Raw genomic sequence first — 18,402 nt, 5'->3', positions numbered from 1 at the left:
GACAGACTGTTTAATTTTTGGCTGAATTACTCATATAATGCTCTTCCCTCGCTGGTGTTCTTCTGGTCGCTTGTTTAACCTTAAGAAAAATAGCCGGACGTCTCATGTGTTGTTTGTTTGACCTTCATACTGCGGCACAGCTGCGCAGAGGATCCCAGACTACAGTGTATCAGACAGCGCTGATGTTGTTCATCTGTCAGGGATTCTTTCATTGACAGATTGATCAGACGCAGACACAGCAGAGCTCAGGTATGTTGGGATGCAGCATCTGGTCACCCTCAATCACTCGCACGTGTCCTGCAGGACTGACAGGTTTCATTAGCACAGGCCTGGGGACAGTTATTACCCTGATAAAACCAGATCACAGCAGAGGAAATTGAATTCTAGAGGACATCAGTTCTCACGGAGAGCAGCTCGGATGCCAGACGAGAGGCTGGATGAACGTCAAAGATATTTCTGCAATTTGCGATAGAGCAGGACACACTCCAGCGCTGGCGAGCCGAGATAAGGAAACCTGGAACATCCAGAAAAACCGCTGACGCTGACAGTTTGTTTTACCGCTTCCGAGTTAATTGAGCAGCAGGTCGTTGGTTAAAAACACTTTCCAAAGGGAATTCACCAAGACTTAAAGGCACAATATGTAATTTTTCGGCCGCTAGAGGGCGCGTATTCAAAATAAACAGAAACAAAGGCGTAGTTTGATGATGCCGTGACTGAGTGTGAATTCATGGGAGTTGTGGTCTTCATCCCCACAGCCGACGCAATCCGACGGGACTCGGGCAGAAATCATGTTCATGGATGAGCTAATGATTTATTAACGTAGCAGAATGAAGCAGGGTGAGGCTGAAAGCCGTCGAAGTGAAACGAGGCCGCTGAACGAGTGCGACACACGGCTGGAAAGCAGCGGAGCTTTTATTATGCCACAGTCGAGTGCTTCCGCTCCTTCCGGTCGTGCGTATGTGGGGTAAAGCAGCGGAGCTTTTATTATGCCACAGTCGAGTGCTTCCGCTCCTTCCGGTCGTGCGTATGTGGGGTAAAGCAGCGGAGCTTTTATTATGCCACAGTCGAGTGCTTCCGCTCCTTCCGGTCGTGCGTATGTGGGGTAAAGCAGCGGAGCTTTTATTATGCCACAGTCGAGTGCTTCCGCTCCTTCCGGTCGTGCGTATGTGGGGTAAAGCAGCGGAGCTTTTATTATGCCACAGTCGAGTGCTTCCGCTCCTTCCGGTCGTGCGTATGTGGGGTAAAGCAGCGGAGCTTTTATTATGCCACAGTCGAGTGCTTCCGCTCCTTCCGGTCGTGCGTATGTGGGGTAAAGCAGCGGAGCTTTTATTATGCCACAGTCGAGTGCTTCCGCTCCTTCCGGTCGTGCGTATGTGGGGTAAAGCAGCGGAGCTTTTATTATGCCACAGTCGAGTGCTTCCGCTCCTTCCGGTCGTGCGTATGTGGGGTAAAGCAGCGGAGCTTTTATTATGCCACAGTCGAGTGCTTCCGCTCCTTCCGGTCGTGCGTATGTGGGGTAAAGCAGCGCTGTTTTATCATACTAGATACATTTGAAAGTTCTGTTACAATGCTACTCTGTGCGGTCGTCACCGGTCTATTAAAACACACAACATATTAAAGCATCTTTGGTGTTTCCATGTTTTCTACAGAACAAAACCGCAAATCAAGGGGTTATGACGTCATTGGCAGGCGACACTATGACACTATAGACACGCTCTGTGTCGCTAGTTAAAATTGCTTATTTCTCTGGATTTAAACATTTTTTTCTCTGGATTTAACACAAGTCAGCAAAATGTATAACACTGTTCTAGTGGTTTTTGAATACTTATTGTGCCTTTAATCGCTGCTGATCGTGTAGCAGTCGATTTTGCATTATATCGGCACAAAAATGACATGAAACACATTTTAGGACACATTTAGAAAATGTAAATGCAATTTAGAAACTTTGTGTTTTCTCACAAATTTGTGTTCCCCGAGAAACTTTGTGTTATCTTGCAAAACATTTGAAATTAAAATACATAAATATATATTTTTTTGATTTAAATGATTAATTAATTAAAATAAATTAATTTCATTTTAATTTAATTTAGCAAAAACTTATTTCTGATTTCTTTCCAACTAATTTTGGGGGACAAATATAAACCACACATGTTCTTGACAAATTCGGGAGATTCACTTACCAAAAAATTAAAGTTGTGCTCCCCTGAGAAACTTTGCATTCTCTTGCAAAACATTTAAATTACTCAAATTAATGAATGAATTAAAATAAATAAATATATAAAATATAATAAAATACATCAACATGTTCTTGACAAATTTGGGCGATTCACTTACAAAAAAAATTGGTAACACTTTACTTAAAGCCATTATATATAATGCATTATAATAGTATTTTTAATTAATTAATTATGCCTTGTAATGCAAATGATAATGCATTGTATGATCTCATGAATAACGGTAACAGTTATAACTTATCTATTCATTGTTACACCTTTAGAAAGCATAATGCATAAAAACACATGACAAACAAACCTTCAAATGTTATAATGCTTTTTAAATTTGCATTACAATGTACATTATGAATACCTTCATAATGCATTATACACTCTAAAAAATGCTGGGTTAAATACAACCCAGTGCTGGGTAAAATAGGGACAAACCCAGCAGTGGGTTGTATTTAACCCAGCATTTTTTAGAGTGTACACAAAGGCTTTACCACAAAATCTTATGCATTAATTTTGAACGACTGGAAAGGTCGTGAAAAAGTATGGGAACCCCGAAAGCTCTTGCCATTTGTGTGCAACATTCATCAGACGGGTCGTCAACAGACGTCTGAGGTTCAGGGTGACGCTACTTTCCCAGGCTTTAATTCAATTTTCTTCTTCTATTATTATCTTCCTCACTGATGATGAAGAGAGCTGTTTGAAAAGAGCAGCGGTGAGCAGAGAGTCTCACACCACTGCAATTACTACAGCGACATTAGTCCACTGCTAATTAAGATCATGAGCCATTCATCCTCATTTAGACTAAATTTACTGCCAGGAAAATCTGCTAATTACTGCCATTACTCATCTGTTCGGAGGAGTTCAGATCACACATAAAGTGTGCGGCACATATGGAGAGCCCAGCATCACAATCACTGACATTATTATACAGCAATATAACTCACAATGAATCAATCACGTGTGACCGAAAGAATGTTTCTGTTTTGGACCTTGTGTCAGGTTTACCTCATCAGTGTGTGTCCAATTCAGTGTATTTGGTCAGATACGTTCAACCTACATAGACAGAAAGCATTGTGTTAATATTTCATCAAATACATGAAAAATAAAACTGTACTCTTTGAAGTTTGAAGATTTGAGTTTGGAGGTTCAGTGCTTTTGCAATGCAAGAAACTTTGCTTTTGCTCGCAAAACTTGGTGGGAGGAAAAATATATTTCAGCATTTTTGTGCAAAGTTTCTCAGGGGAATGCAAAAAAAATGCAAACTGTTTCGACTAAATCTGTTTGGAATAATTGTGATTTTTTTTCATTCAAATGTTTTTTGAAAGAAGTATCTTACTGCTGACCAACTCTGCATCTATTAGACAAAAATACAGTAAAATTGTGAAATATTATTGCTATTTAAAATAGCTGTTTTATATGTGAATATATTGTAAAGTATAATTTATTCCTGTGATGTAATGCTGAATTTTCAGCATCAGTACTCCACTTTTATTTCTATTTATTTTCTTTTATTTATTTTTTTATTCATTTGTGCATACATTTTCTGATTGAGTATGGAACACTTTTCTGACTGAACTTGCAATCCACATTTAATCAATCCAGACACCAAAGGTGTGATATATATATTGGAAATAGTCACTCAGACTCCTATGTTGTGACTATTTACAACACAATCCAGCCTCGTGTACCTTCTAAAGCCTGAGACGAGGGTGAAATGTCAGCCGTTTCCCGCTGTGACTGTGACTCCCATCAGAGCAGATTTATAACCTCCCGGATCAGATCCGCTGTGAAGAGACAATATGAGACTTTATTAAGACACTGTGATCCATGAGCTCACAGAGAGGACAGCAAAGACAACAACAGACGAGGATCACTCAGCTTTAAAACGAGTCTTGAGACAAACACACACTCACACTCCCAAACCTGTCAAGATCATCTGTGGGTCATTTTCACCCCAAAATAAAATGGAAAGAAATAAGAATTTTTTCTTTTTGCTTAATGAAAATGTAAACACTTCTTTTTAGACATTATTTTCATTAGACATTTGACATTTAAACTTCATTTTCTTAGTTGTACTCCATTTAATTTATGCTAATTTAAATCAAATCACTGTAGTACAACTTTTTTATAAAATAAAATACAAGCAAAATCAAATGGAAAGAAATAAGAATGTTTTTCTTAATGTAAATTAAGCCAATTTAAATATTTATTTTAGACATTATTTTCATGAAAATTAAACACCCTTTGCAAAGAATACAAAATAAAATAAATTAAAATAAAAAAAAAAGGATTCTGGTTACTGAAATAAAAAAAGGTACAGTAAATAGTACAAATAGTACAGTATTTATATATCATTATAATATCTCTTGTAATGCATTTAATTTATGCTGATTTAAATAAAATCATTGTAGTGCAATGTTTTTATAAAATATAATACATGCAAAATCAAATGGATATATATAAATAAATATAAAATATACTAAATAAAATGTAAATAAAAATTGTAAAATGAAATAAAAAATGATTTTGATTACTGAAATGCAAAAAAAGATGATAATTTAAACTGTACAGTATTTATATATCATTATAATATCCGATGTACTACATTTAATTCATGCTGATTTAAATTGAATCATTGCAGTACAACAATATACAACAAAATAGTGTTTTACAATGATGAGATGGAGCAATAAGCTTAAAAAAATCATAATGCACAAAATCTTATTGCTTCCAAAATATAATTTGTTACATTTATTCTAGTGTTATGTTGCTGTGGTTCGCGGGTGCATCATGTTGGATTAAAATGAGTTTTGTCAGACTCTCTGATGGAGATTACCTGTCAATAACGGAATACAGTCTTTGAGGGGGCGGGATGAGCGGGCTGAAGGTGAAAGATGATTGGTTAGACAGGAGCTGTGATTGATGGCTTCAGTAAACGGCTCTGTCGGCACTCAGATGAATATGATGTTGAACCGGGACAGACTGGGTCAGATGAACTTCAGGTTCTGTACTAGATGAATATCTGCAATCCAGATGGGAATGCTAAGAGATAGGCATTATAGTAGATACCCTCCTACAAGCAAAAGGCAAAATCACAAAGGCGAATCAAAATAAATACATTTTTACATATAATTTATATACAGTATATACAACATGATATACCGTCAATCCAAAATGTATTCAGACACCTTCAACGTTTCGCTCATTATCACAGTTTATTCACTATAGTTTATAAAATGGTAATAAAATATGACAAGAACTCAGAGTTAAACTGTGTCAGAACAAATTCAGCTTGATAATGTCAGATAACACTTAAACAAAACATGGTCAGGTCAAAGTGTCTGGATAATTTTTGGTCCCAAATATTTATCAGTTTTACTGGTAGTCCACTGTATGATGAATTGTTGGGTATAATATGTCACAGTTTACTTTATTTTACTATCCTCACTTACATAAATGAACTATAGTGTCCTGCACCCACTAGCAAAAAATAAAAAAAATTATATCTAGTGTCTGAATAATTTTTGGTTTGATTGTATATATACAGTATATATATATATACACACACACACACACACACACACACACACACACGCACACGAGGCTATACAATTATACAATTAATTTCTCATTTAATTTAATGATCTTTTATCAGTGTTTGTCATCTACCACATATACAGTATATACATGTACACGCTGTATATGATGAATGATAAAGCAAGTAAGATTAATTGCAGAGAGGACCATTTAAGTATAAAATAAATAAATAAATAAAACAAAATACTTACATGTTACTCAACAGATTCTCACTAGATGAAAACAGAAAGAAACAAAGAATTAAACCCTCATTATTGAGTCTCTGCAGCTCTCAGGTCGGATCTCATGTTCTTGATCCCGTCTCTTGGCTTTCAAGTATTCAGTTTAAAGCCAGTGTCCTTTCATTTCCTCCAGCCTATTTTAGGAGAAACAATACCAGATACACTGAGCTGTCAATATTCTCCAGAAGACACATTCAAACCTGTCTCCATGTCTGCAGATGACTAACCAGCTCTGTGTTTGACATTATTATTAATTCTCACATAGAAACAGTGTTAACAGCATAAATCTCCCCTGACATTCACTTCAAAGGGAACTTGAGGGTTTACCGACGCCAACAACCTCTCAACCCATCCGCTTCTGTGGAGACAGACTCATTCTCTCAAACAGCATTAACAATACCGGGATGTCCGAAAGAAAGAGCCTGTAATGAAATATCCATCAGCGTATGAGGAAAACGACCATCATCACTCCTGATAGAGTTTGAGTTGTGTTTCTTCCTGGAGTCCGTCTGTCAAAGGTCGTTCATCTCCTTCTGAACGTCTCCTTCCGGTCTCTGGAGACTTTGTTTACTGCTGCCATGGTGGATAACCACCTAACCCTAACGCGTGGTGGATGAGGTCAGAAGGTCACAGTGACATCTTCAACTTAATCTCCAATGGCTCCTGCTGGTCATAATGAAGGCTCTTCAAACTCTTGTTTATGGAACTCTTTATATATATAAATATATATATATAGCACATTCTGGCCGTGTAATTTTACCGTGTTAAGACAATGAATTTGAACGTGTCCCTCAGTGCACATTCTGGCCGTGTTTGAATGTGTAATATTTTTAAAGCATTATTATTATTATATTTAATGAATATTATATATATATATATATATATATATATATATATATATGATAACTTTTTTATCATTTATATCATGAGGTCAGTATAAGTACTATTGGCAACACCGCAGTAAAAATCCAGGGCATTTTAACAACACCACTGCAATGGGCTAGCTAGTAACTGCCTAGCAACACCATAGCAACCACTTGGCAGCATTCTAGCAAGGCCCTAGCAACCACATAGCAACATACTAAAAACCATTCCACAAATCTTAACAACTACATGGTAGCCTCATAGCAACAAACCTAAACATGTAAAACTAGTTTAATTGAGAATTGAGTGTTCTCTGCTGTATCTGTTTCTGATGTTTATTTATTATGCATGAGCTCAGAAATGCAACAGATATGAAAACCTGACATTACTCATGTTTGCTGTTGTAATATCTGCGTATGATCACGAGCAGTTATGAACACATGCTCGAGTCGTGATTGGATGTGATTAACTCTGCTTTGATCAGCTACAGTCTCGCTCTTCCTTCCTTCACATCCGCTGCAGTTCAGCGGGAGAGATTTGCTCTCTTTGATTTCTCTGGGATCAGGGTGAGATGTTGGTGTTGAAAAGCTTTTAGCAGCCCGTCTCCCTGAAGAACACAGAGCTCATCATGGACCCGCGGCTGACAGACGGGCCGCGTGTGAAGAGTGTGAGATCTCCTGTCTCAGGAGCTGAAGACTTCGAGACGAGCGACTGACAGACACACCGCCAAAGAGAAAAAACAATCACAATCAGTCCTGTTCTACAGTTAAACATCAAAACATTTGCAAGAGAAGCAAAATAGTGCCTGATAATAAATAATTTTTCATGCTCTATTGGCAAACTTCATTTTTTTCGTTTCATCAGTTTCTCCAGATTTTGAGAAATGTAGCATTGCATCAGTGTCTCAGCAATGGATGCTCTGCAGTGAATGGGTGCCGTCAGAATGAGAGTCCAAACAGCTGATAAAAACATCACAATAATCCACAGCACTCCAGTCCATCAGTTAACATCTGGAGAAGACAAAAGCTGAAACACATCCATCATCAATATTAACAATTATGAAATTAAACAATTATTACAACAACACGCTAATGACAGTAAATCCAGAGCTTCAGTCTGTATCACTGACTTGCTGTATGTGAATCTCCAGCAATTACAGATTAAGCCTCATTCAGTCCCTCGGTGACCAATAAACCTGATCGGTTTGTATTTGCACTCAAATAAAATCAGTCTCCAGAGGCGTGTGGCTGCCGTTTTCTCCGTTGCCAGTGTTGTGGAAAGTTATTTTTAAAAGTAATGCATTATAATATTGCGTTATTCCCTAAAAAGTAACTAATTACGTTACTTAGTTACTTTTTATGGAAAGTAATGCATTACATTACTTTTGCGTTACTTTCATGTTACTTTTTAAATATGAGCAGGGGTAGATTGTTTTTAATATAAGAAGTTCTATTTATAGCAAATGTAAAAGCCCTTTCACACCAAAAAGTGTAATGAATAATCCTCAGGCTGAAGGAAAAGTAAATTCACGTCTGTACAGCAGAACGCAGGAGAAGAAACACTCTTCAGCAATAAAAAAAACAATGAAGCACAAATGATAGTTTATCTAAAGTAATTTTTGCTCATTAGTATGGTTGAACTGGATCATCAAAGGTTTTTGAGGTCTGCGTCATATTCTGAGTTTGCATTTCAGTTTTAATTCTAATGGATACTAAATCTGTTTTTTGCGAGTGGGATGAATTAATGCACATTCACATTTAGTCTAGAACTACAGTAACATCATGTTCACACAGTGCACACAACGTCTCTGCACTTCCGATTTCTCCCAGTATGGGGACATGAGACTTGGCAGTGAATAAATGGGAAAACAAAGTAACTCAGATATTTTCTTGTAAATTAAAAAAGTAATGCGTTACTTTACTAGTTACTTGAAAAAAGTAATATGATTACGTAACTCACGTTACTTGTAATGCTTTACCCCCAACACTGAGGATTCATTAAGCTGTGTGTTTGAGGAGACGCAGACCTTTGCTGAAAGGTGTACGAGCTCCTTTATTAAGCTACGCTGAACAAAATTATAAACGCAACACTTTTGTTTTTGCCCCCATTTTTCATGAGCTGAACTCAAAGATCTAAGACTATTTCTATGTACACAAAAGGCCTGTTTCTCTCAAATATTGTTCACAAATCTGTCTAAATCTGTGTTAGTGAGCACTTCTCCTTTGCCGAGATAATCCATCCACCTCACAGGTGTGGCATATCAAGATGCTGATTAGACAGCATGATTATTGCACAGGTGTGCCTTAGGCTGGCCACAATAAAAGGCCACTCAGTTTTACTGTATTGGGGGGTCCGGGGGGGTCCGAAAACCAGTCAGTATCTGGTGTGACCACCATTTGCCTCACGCAGTGCAACACATCTCCTTCGCATAGAGTTGATCAGGTTGTTGATTGTGGCCTGTGGAATGTTGGTCCACTCCTCTTCAATGGCTGTGCGAAAGTGCTGGATATTGGCAGGAACTGGAACATGCTGTCATATATGCCAATCCAGAGCATCCCAAACATGCTCAATGGGTGACATGAAAATGGGGGCAAAAACAAAAGTGTTGCGTTTATAATTTTGTTCAGTGTATTTTCTGTGTTTGTGCAGTTCTGATTAGCAGGAGCTCTATTTTGCACTAATTAACAGGAACCATGCAAGATCACTGTAGCTTGTTCAGGAAAAGCAACGTAGACCTAACAATTTAGGCATACATTTCCAGAACAGAGAGTGCGTGATGAAACAGACTTTCAGCATGCAAAATATTAGAAAGGCATGCTTGATTCTGATTTTGTAAATGAATTTGAAATGTTTTAGATTTTCAGTCATGCTAATTAATCACTGTCAACCTTTGATTTTGGAGATTAAATATCTAATATTAGAATTACACCAATGGATTTACAATATAATTTTAAATGAATCTAAAATTTGTTAAGTTTTACTTTAATTTTTTCAAATAAATATTTTGCAATATTTTATATATTTTAGTTAAATAGAATAAAAAAAAAATTGACATGAGATACTATCATAGTATCGAATCAGAACAAATGTTTTAGACAGACACAAACTAACAAACAAAACAACACAAAACTTTACAGAATTTATCAAATCCATTGATTGCCCTCCAAAATGATGTCACTTCCTGGAGGATGGTGTCATTAAGCGATTGGCTTTTGTTAGTTAAAAGGATTTTAACAAAAAATGAAGAGGATGGAAAGTGATTTTGTGAAAACCTATTAACTAATTATCAATTACAACAATATGAAACAATGAAACAATTTGATTAAAGAAATAATGAAGAAATACCTGGAATATTTCTAAATAAATGGCCGTTTTTTCACGTTAGAAGTTGCAGGAGTGCAGCAGGGAGATGTGACAAAAACAAACATCCACTAAAACGAAGTAGAGAAATTATTTAAAATTCATGCCAAAAAATAACAATGATGATTTCCAACATGCACAACATTTTTCATAACAGTTTTAACTGTGTGTGTTTGACATGTTTTTTTTTACGTCTCTCTAACTCTCTCTCATGTTCATTGGTCTCTATCTCAGCATTCTGTTATCCACAGAGACAGGTTTTGCTGCGTTCAGTTTAATTACGGTTGGCCTAATTGAGCTGCCATTCTCTTAAGGGTAATAACAGGTCATGAGCAGTTTTCTCTCGGGTGCTGCATTGCATCTTCAGACGGCAGCAAAAACACTTATTTAGACAGTCAGCAGAAACGTGCCGTGGATTCTGGGATTGGCTCATTGTTTATTAGCGCTGGCCAAATGAACCACTGGAGTATAACTGCAGAGACTGTCAAAAACACTTTCATATGCTTTATTGGATTTTAAAGCACTTATAAATAGCATGCATAATAGAGAGAGAACTGGTGCAAAACTACAATGCGATTCATAAAGATGGAGCTTTTTATCTCACAATTCTGAAATTTTTTGGAATTGCAAGTTTATATCTCACAATTCCTATAAGTATATCTCTCGCAATTTGAAGTTTATGTCTTGCTATTTTGACTTGCAAGTTTAGAATTGCAAGTTTATATTTCACAATTCTTAGTTTATATCTCGCAGTTCTGACTTTTTTAGAATTGCAAGTTTATATCTCGCAATTTTAGAGTTTATATCTCGCAATTCTTGATTTTTTTTGTAGAATTTAGTTTTTTTCTTAGTTTATATCTTGCAACGTTGACTTTTTTAGAATTGCAAGTTTATATCTCACAATCTTGAGTTTATATCTCGCAATTCTCTATTTTTTTGTAGAATTTAGTTTTTTCTTAGTTTATGTCTTGCAATGTTGACTTTGTAAGTTTATATCTCTCAATTCTTAGTTTATATCTTGCAATTCTGAGTTTATTTCACAACATTTTTTCAGAACTGCAAGAAAAAGTCAGAATTATGAGATAAAAAGTTGCAATTACATATATTTTATGTATGCTTTATGTAATATATTATGTATATTTTATGTAATATTTTTTATTCCATGTTGGAATCAAGCTTTCATAAACTAATGTAGTTAACCCCTTAACTGTCACCCCCCATTTTTTTAAAATAGGCATGCAGGTGCACTATCCAAACTTAAATTGTTGTAATTTATGAACACCTTGGAATACAGACATAAGGTTGGTCTCCTTTTAAAGAAGAAAATCATCAGATTATCGCAAAAGTGGAATTTCTTTTAAAGAATTAAAGTATCAAAACGTTATGGTAGTTTAGATTTACTGTAAAGAAAATGCACTATATTAATTTTATTGTATATATAATAAATATTTTACATAACAGGTTTTACTCTAAAATTGGTATAAAATTAAAGCCTTATGTCTAAATAAGTTATGTTCCAAATTTGAAGTTGATATGAAAAAAATGGAGCCACAAACAGCCACCAGGTGCCATCCAAACTCCATTTAATTTTTTTATGCATTTTTCTGTCACAAATATCTACATTTCTCTGTCAATATTACTATCTCAAAATAACCACTACATATGGAATCCTGAGACTCAGACCATTCCAATTATATGTTTTTTGTCAAGATTATAAAAAGTTTTGATTGTAAAAGAGCGTAATGCATTTTGTAATATGACACTTGACACCGCCCACTAAGGGGGAGGAGACAGCCAAAAGATTTTAAAGTACCATTTCCATGGTAACACAATGTCTGATTTCAAAATGAGTTTCACAGGATGAACCTTGGGCTTCTAAGCTTCAAATGATATATGATTTATGATGATTACTAAAAGATTTGATAGAGAAAAAGGACAACAAATAAAGAGTGCCAAGCGTCCCACAGGTGGGAAAAATCATTTTAAAATCATTTAAAGATCACAGAAACAAAAGGGAAGCAAAAGCACAAGTAATCGGCATCATCTGATGAATAATTTAGGCACTAATAGTTTAACGGGCTTTATCAGCATTTGCTCTGGAAGAGCATCATCTCTCCCGGGCCTCATTATCTCAGCCGCTCTCTCACTCACAAACACGAATCCTCTCACGCCCTTCTACATTCTCTGTTAAGATAATTAGCACTAATTAAAAGGTTTCCAGCGTGACCATGTGCGTTTCTGTCTCTTGAATGATCCTGCAGGTGTTTACTAGCACAACTGTTGTTGTTTTTGTTCCTTCTGAGATCTTTTATTAACATTTATGCACCACTTTGTTCATTTATGATCATGTTAAACAGAAAAGCCGGATGTTGAGTAATTTTGATAAACCATCTTTGCCATGGGACTCCAAACAAAACATTCAAATAGTTCTAAATGTACTTGTCAGGAAACATAAATCTGATGCTTTCAGTTTATTTGATAATATGCATTAAATGTCCATGTTTAGGGTCTTAAAGACCCCAAGTACATGCATGCTTTGTAACCAGCAACCAATGAAATAAAGCAAAGCATGCATATAAAAAAAAATCACTTCATTAAATCAGACTTACTCCATACATGAGTCAAGTGTGAACAGACGCACGCTAATTAAATCGATTCGAGGGTTGATTTCATTGTCCTCCGCCCTCAATGTGAGTTCTTAAAACTTTTTCATGAAGGGCAACAGTCAGCGTTTGGTTTTGAGTCTTGTGTGTGTGTGTGTATGAGTATAATGGAGATTGGGGTTAGTTGGGGAAGTTACACGCAAGGGATACATCTGGTTACCATATGAAATGTATTATGTAGATCTGGTTTGCCTGTTTCAAACATTTAATTAAGATGGTGATACTTATACAGGGTTTGTTGATGAACCAGTAAGAGTAATTGAATTAAATGACAAGCAAATGTAATAGAATAAGAAGAGATGCAAATGAAAGTTTTATGTTAATTGCATTTTTACAATTTTGTCAATAAAATGAAATATGCAAGAAATATGTTGGAATTTTTGTGAAAAAAGTATTTTTTTAGAATCTGTTGGAAAATGTGACATAAAAAAAATGTAACATCTGGTGTATGTTACAACTGATAATCAAAAACATATGACAGACAGCAGGTCCAGGACACTCTTGAAAAAGATATTTTTAATCTCAATGAGTTTCTTCCTGGTTAAATAAAGGTAAAGAAGAAGACAGCAGGTCTTATTCACTAATAAGGAAAAATTCATGTGGATCATTTGTATTTATTCACACGAGAGAACTTCCCGCTTAATTCACAATTTGCTCTTATTCTCGTTATAATGAAAATGTAATTGTAGTGTTCTAAATGAGCATGGGTAGAAGAGTATGTGATCTTTGTGTCAGTGGTTTCAGGTGTTACTACGTTTTTTCATAAATTTAGAATACATTGTAGTACGACAGTTAATTCATGCACAGATTTTATGCACAAATCCATGCATATGCACGGTTAAGGCCCAGATATACTTCTACAGAAAAAGAAAAACGAACTGGTGTGACGTCATTTAATTAAAATAAATGCCAAATAAGGCCAAAATGACGTTTGTTTGGCGTTTTCGTTTCAGGATTCCAAAACAGTTCTGCAAAGCGAACTTCATGCAAAAGTTTGCTCTGGCTGGTAAATACTGAACTACCACTGGTCCGTGGCGATTACATAATAGGTGGGTGTGGCTCAGAGGCTCTGCCTTCTTTGAGGTGGAAATCTTCTTCGGTTCGTTTCTTCTGTCCGGTCCATCGAGTTCAAACGCTTGTAAACCATGAACACACTGGAGAGCCACTTTATAGTAGAAACTGAAGCTGTAAATAATTGAAAGCCCCTTAGCGAAGAATGAAAAAGAACTTTGCGTGAGTATATCTGATTTTTTTAGTGAATCAGTGAAAGTGAAAGAATTTTAGTGAAAGTGCCTCTTCTTGATCTTGCAAATTCATTCTGCTAACATGACACTTTTTTGTGCAAGCGAGTGTCCCTCATCACCTGCAGACCATGGTGTTGCTGGGTTTTCCGGGTCCTCCGTACAGTATTCAGCCATCTGGGGTGTGAGAAGACAGTCCTCCCTGCTCTAAGTTGCAGCCAGTAGAAAATGTTTTTCGGTAGAAACTGCTAAAGGCACTCTTGAGGGATCATTGTGGACCTTCCAATAGCTCTGGGCCCCCAATACTCAATGTCACTTTTTCCCTCACTAGCGATGCCTCAACCTTCAAATAATGCACATTTATATATGCTATGTTCTCACATAACTCAAAGTAGAGAGAACAAAGAGTGAACAGCATAACAAAATCATTTAAGTCAACAAAATCTACAGACTTGAAAATTATATTTATGAAAGTATACAATATGCTATAGATCTTATTTTGAGCATTTTGTGCTTAAATTTTATTTAATTTCTGCATATTTAAAAAAATACTGTTGAATTTTGTTTTGTTCATTACGATTAGATTGTTGACTTAATCCATATTGGTGTAATCAGATTCATAATCGGAACCTTTAATGGAATATTTTGAGACAAAGCAGAGCCAGAGGTCAGTCAATAAAATATTAATGTAATTAATGAATTAATAAAATATTAATTAATAAAATATGAATATTAATCAATGAATCTGAGTGTTCCCTTTCAGTCCGTCACTCCGAGACACGTTGGTGACCGACGAATTGGGATCTCGCTTGGAGAGACCAATCCACTTCGAGTGTAAACTAAATGAGCCAATGCACATTGGCATGCGGTGATTGCATCCAGCTGCCGCTGATCACAGCGTGAGCATAAAAAGGCAGCTGGTGCAATGCATACCAGCTTTTCGCTTCGGAGCAGAGCGACAACATCGTTCTGCTCCTACCAAACTGCTTTGTGTGTGATGAGTCTAGTGCACTCTCGGGAGCTTTTTGTGTTGGCGGGTTGTGCACTTCAGGCTGCACTACCCCCCTGTCGTGCTGCAAATGGCCGTTTCCCCTGTGCGTCTCAGCACGTAAAAGAGCATTTCCCTAAAAGAGCCAATTTCTCTAAAAGAGTACAATAAGCGGGTGCGTCTTTGTAAAGACGACGGATCGTCTTTTTAAAGATGTTGTTTCACCCGTGCGTTTCTGGATGCGGTCGTTACCTGGCACCGGGTGATGGTCACGATTGCTGCCTCACGTGTCTGGGCATTAAACACACTGAGGTGGCGTTCGCGGATGAGTCATGTTCCCATTGCGGGAAGATGACCATCTCGGAGCTGCGGGCCAGGCTCCGTTTCCTGCAGGGGGGCGGAGCTCCATTGCTTCTGCCGCGATCTAATGTTCGTCCTGGCGGCAGCCAGACGGGGACTACTTCAGGCAGTAGCACGGGTGGTTGGAGGGTTACAGTGGTGGCAAACCCCTCAGGGAACCAACCCTCGGTGGCCCACCAAGCTGCGGGCCAGGCTCCGTTTCCTGCAGGGGGGCGGAGCTCCATTGCTTCTGCCACGATCTAATGTTCGTCCTGGCGGCAGCCAGACGGGGACTACTTCAAGCAGTAGCACGGGCGGTCTGAGGGTTACAGTGGGGGCAAACCCCTCAGGGAACCAACCCTCGGGGGACCATCGCTCCTCTAGCGCTTCGCAACCAGTTGAGCCGCCAAAGGAACGCGCTGGGCCCTCTTCAAAGAGCGTGCCAGCGTTATCCTTTGGTGCTCCTCCCGGCGACTGGATGTCAATCACTGCATCGGAGAGAGAGCTCTCTGGAGAGGAAGATTCGAGGGTAGGACTCGAGTAGAAACCTCCACCGCGTCCCGGGCCCTCGAGGTTGGACGATTGGTTTCTCGGGGTGGCTCTGCTTGGTTCTCAGCGCCCCGCCTCAGTGCCTTTTTCCCCGGAGGTGCATGAGGAGCTCACCAGGTCATGGACGGCACCTTTTACTGCCGGAAACCGACCTGCTGGTTCCTCCTCCCTCACTACCCTCGACGTTCATGCAGCTAGGGGGTATACAAGGGCCCCCCCCGGTGGAGCGGTCGGTTGCGATTCAATTGTGTCCTAAGACCGCCTCCACCCGGCAGGGCGAACCGTGCCTCCCCTCCCGGGTCTGTAGGTACTCGTCTGGCCTGTCCGGCGATGCTTATACGGCATCGCCGGATGGTCCAGCTGATTTGGAGAGGTTTCAGAGCCGCTCAGGTAAACCCGTTTGCCTCTCCAGAAACCTCTCACTGCCAGTTGTTCTACTCCCTGACCGAGGGAACACTCGTCACGGACGCACTGGCACACAGCTGGTCGCGGGACCTGCGCAAGTATGCGTTTCCCCCAGTGAGCCTTCTCGCACAGACGCTGTGAAAGGTCAGGAAGGACGAGCGGCAGGCCGTACTCGTCTGGCCTGTCCGGCGATGCTTATACGGCATCGCCGGATGGTCCAGCTGATTTGGAGAGGTTTCAGAGCCGCTCAGGTAAACCCGTTTGCCTCTCCAGAAACCTCTCACTGCCAGTTGTTCTACTCCCTGACCGAGGGAACACTCGTCACGGACGCACTGGCACACAGCTGGTCGCGGGACCTGCGCAAGTATGCGTTTCCCCCAGTGAGCCTTCTCGCACAGACGCTGTGCAAGGTCAGGAAGGATGAGGAGCAGGTCCTGCTTGTGGCGCCGTATTGGCCCACTCGGACCTGGTTCCCCGAACTAATGCTCCTTGCGACAGCTCCTCCCTGGCAGATTCCTCTGAGAAAGGATCTACTGACTCAGAGAAGGGGTACCCTGTGGCACCCACGTCCAGACCTCTGGAAACTTCATGTCTGGTCCCTGGATGGGACGCAGAGGTTCTAGGTCACCTACTGAGGTAGTTGCCGCAATTGCTGCTAACCACGACCCAGTGAAAGGGAAGTCTCTAGGGAAGCATGACTTGATCGTCAGGTTTCTTAGGGCGGCGAGAAGGTTAAATCCTCCCCGGCCCCCCTCTATAACCTCTTGGGACCTGTCTCTAATGCTCAACGCACAACAGCAGGGCCCATTTGAGCCTTTGAAGTCAGTTGAGCTGAAGTTTCTATCAATGAAGAGTCTGCTCCTACTTGCATTGGCCTCCTTCAAGAGGGTAGGGGACCAGCACGCATTTTCTGTCGACGAATCGGGCCTAGATTTTGGGCCGGCTAACTCCCAGGTAATCCTGAGGCCCCGGCCCGGCTATATGCCCAAGGTTCCCACTGCTCCCTTCAGGGATCAGGTGGTGAAACTGCAAGCGCTGCCCCCGGAGGAGGCAGACCCAGCCATAGCTTTGCTTTGTCCCGTCCGAGCCTTGAGATGGTATGCAGACTGGACACAAAGCTTCAGGACCTCAGATCAGCTCTTTGTCTGTTTCGGAGGCCGGCAGAAGGGGAAGGCCGTCTCTAAGCAGAGGATGGCCCACTGGATAGTGGATGCCATCATCCTGACTTATCAGGCACAGGGTGTGCCCTGCCCGCTCAGGTAGCGAGCCCACTCTACTAGAAGTGTTGCTTCCTCCTGGGCGCTGGCCCATGGCGCCTCATGGACAGATATTTGTAGAGCTGCGGGCTGGGTGGCCCCCAAAACGTTCGCTAGATTCTATAGCCTTCGTGTGGAGCCGGTATCCTCCTGTGTTCTCCCCTCAAATGGGTAGAGACACTGAGAGGCCCTGGTTTAGTGTCAGCTTGCTAAAACCGCTCCAGAGAGTCCGTACTGTAGACCCTGTCGAGCTCCTCCATCCCCTCGGCAGCCAGATGTGGCAGAACGTCCGGTGCCAGGCCCTCACTCGATGAATCCGTAAGATCCGGTAGAGAGCTGGGTTCCATATGTAGAGACCTAAGCGGATCCCATTTGTGTAAAGTCCATGGTATAGCCTCAGAGCCCGTGTTTCCCCGGCAGACTTTCTGCCATTTCCCAAAGAGAGTTGCAATCACCTCTAAATCTTCCATATGCCTCTAAACGGTTTTCCATATGTGTAAGTGCTTCCGAAACCTCTTTCGGGAAGGATGGGACTTCCGCAACATTCCTGTTCCAAGTGGAACGGGTACGTTTTCCCAGTGTTGTCCAATCTTACTAAGTGGGTAGTGCTACAGCAACAGTGACTGGTATTCTTGTTGCGAGCCCCGGCCTACACCAAAAAGGGGGCAGCATTCGTGGCACTTTGGTAGGGATC

At 39.9% G+C, this 18,402-nt stretch overlaps 1 long non-coding RNA gene across 1 annotated transcript; it reads right to left on the bottom strand.

Annotated features, from left to right (window-relative positions):
• Positions 1–5,136, bottom strand: LOC107597741 (uncharacterized). The gene is made up of 3 exons (XR_001610490.1): positions 5,062–5,136; positions 3,914–4,009; positions 1–305 (listed from the first exon to the last, which is right to left on the bottom strand). It is a non-coding gene; the product is annotated as an uncharacterized lncRNA (long non-coding RNA).
• Positions 5,137–18,402: the final 13,266 nt, after the last annotated feature.

The sequence above is a fragment of the Sinocyclocheilus grahami genome, unplaced genomic scaffold, assembly GCF_001515645.1.
Source record: "Sinocyclocheilus grahami isolate Dianchi unplaced genomic scaffold, SAMN03320097.WGS_v1.1 scaffold236.1, whole genome shotgun sequence".
NCBI lineage: Eukaryota > Metazoa > Chordata > Actinopteri > Cypriniformes > Cyprinidae > Sinocyclocheilus > Sinocyclocheilus grahami.
Note: the sequence above shows the minus strand (reverse complement) of the source record. Positions and strands in the feature narration are given on the sequence as shown.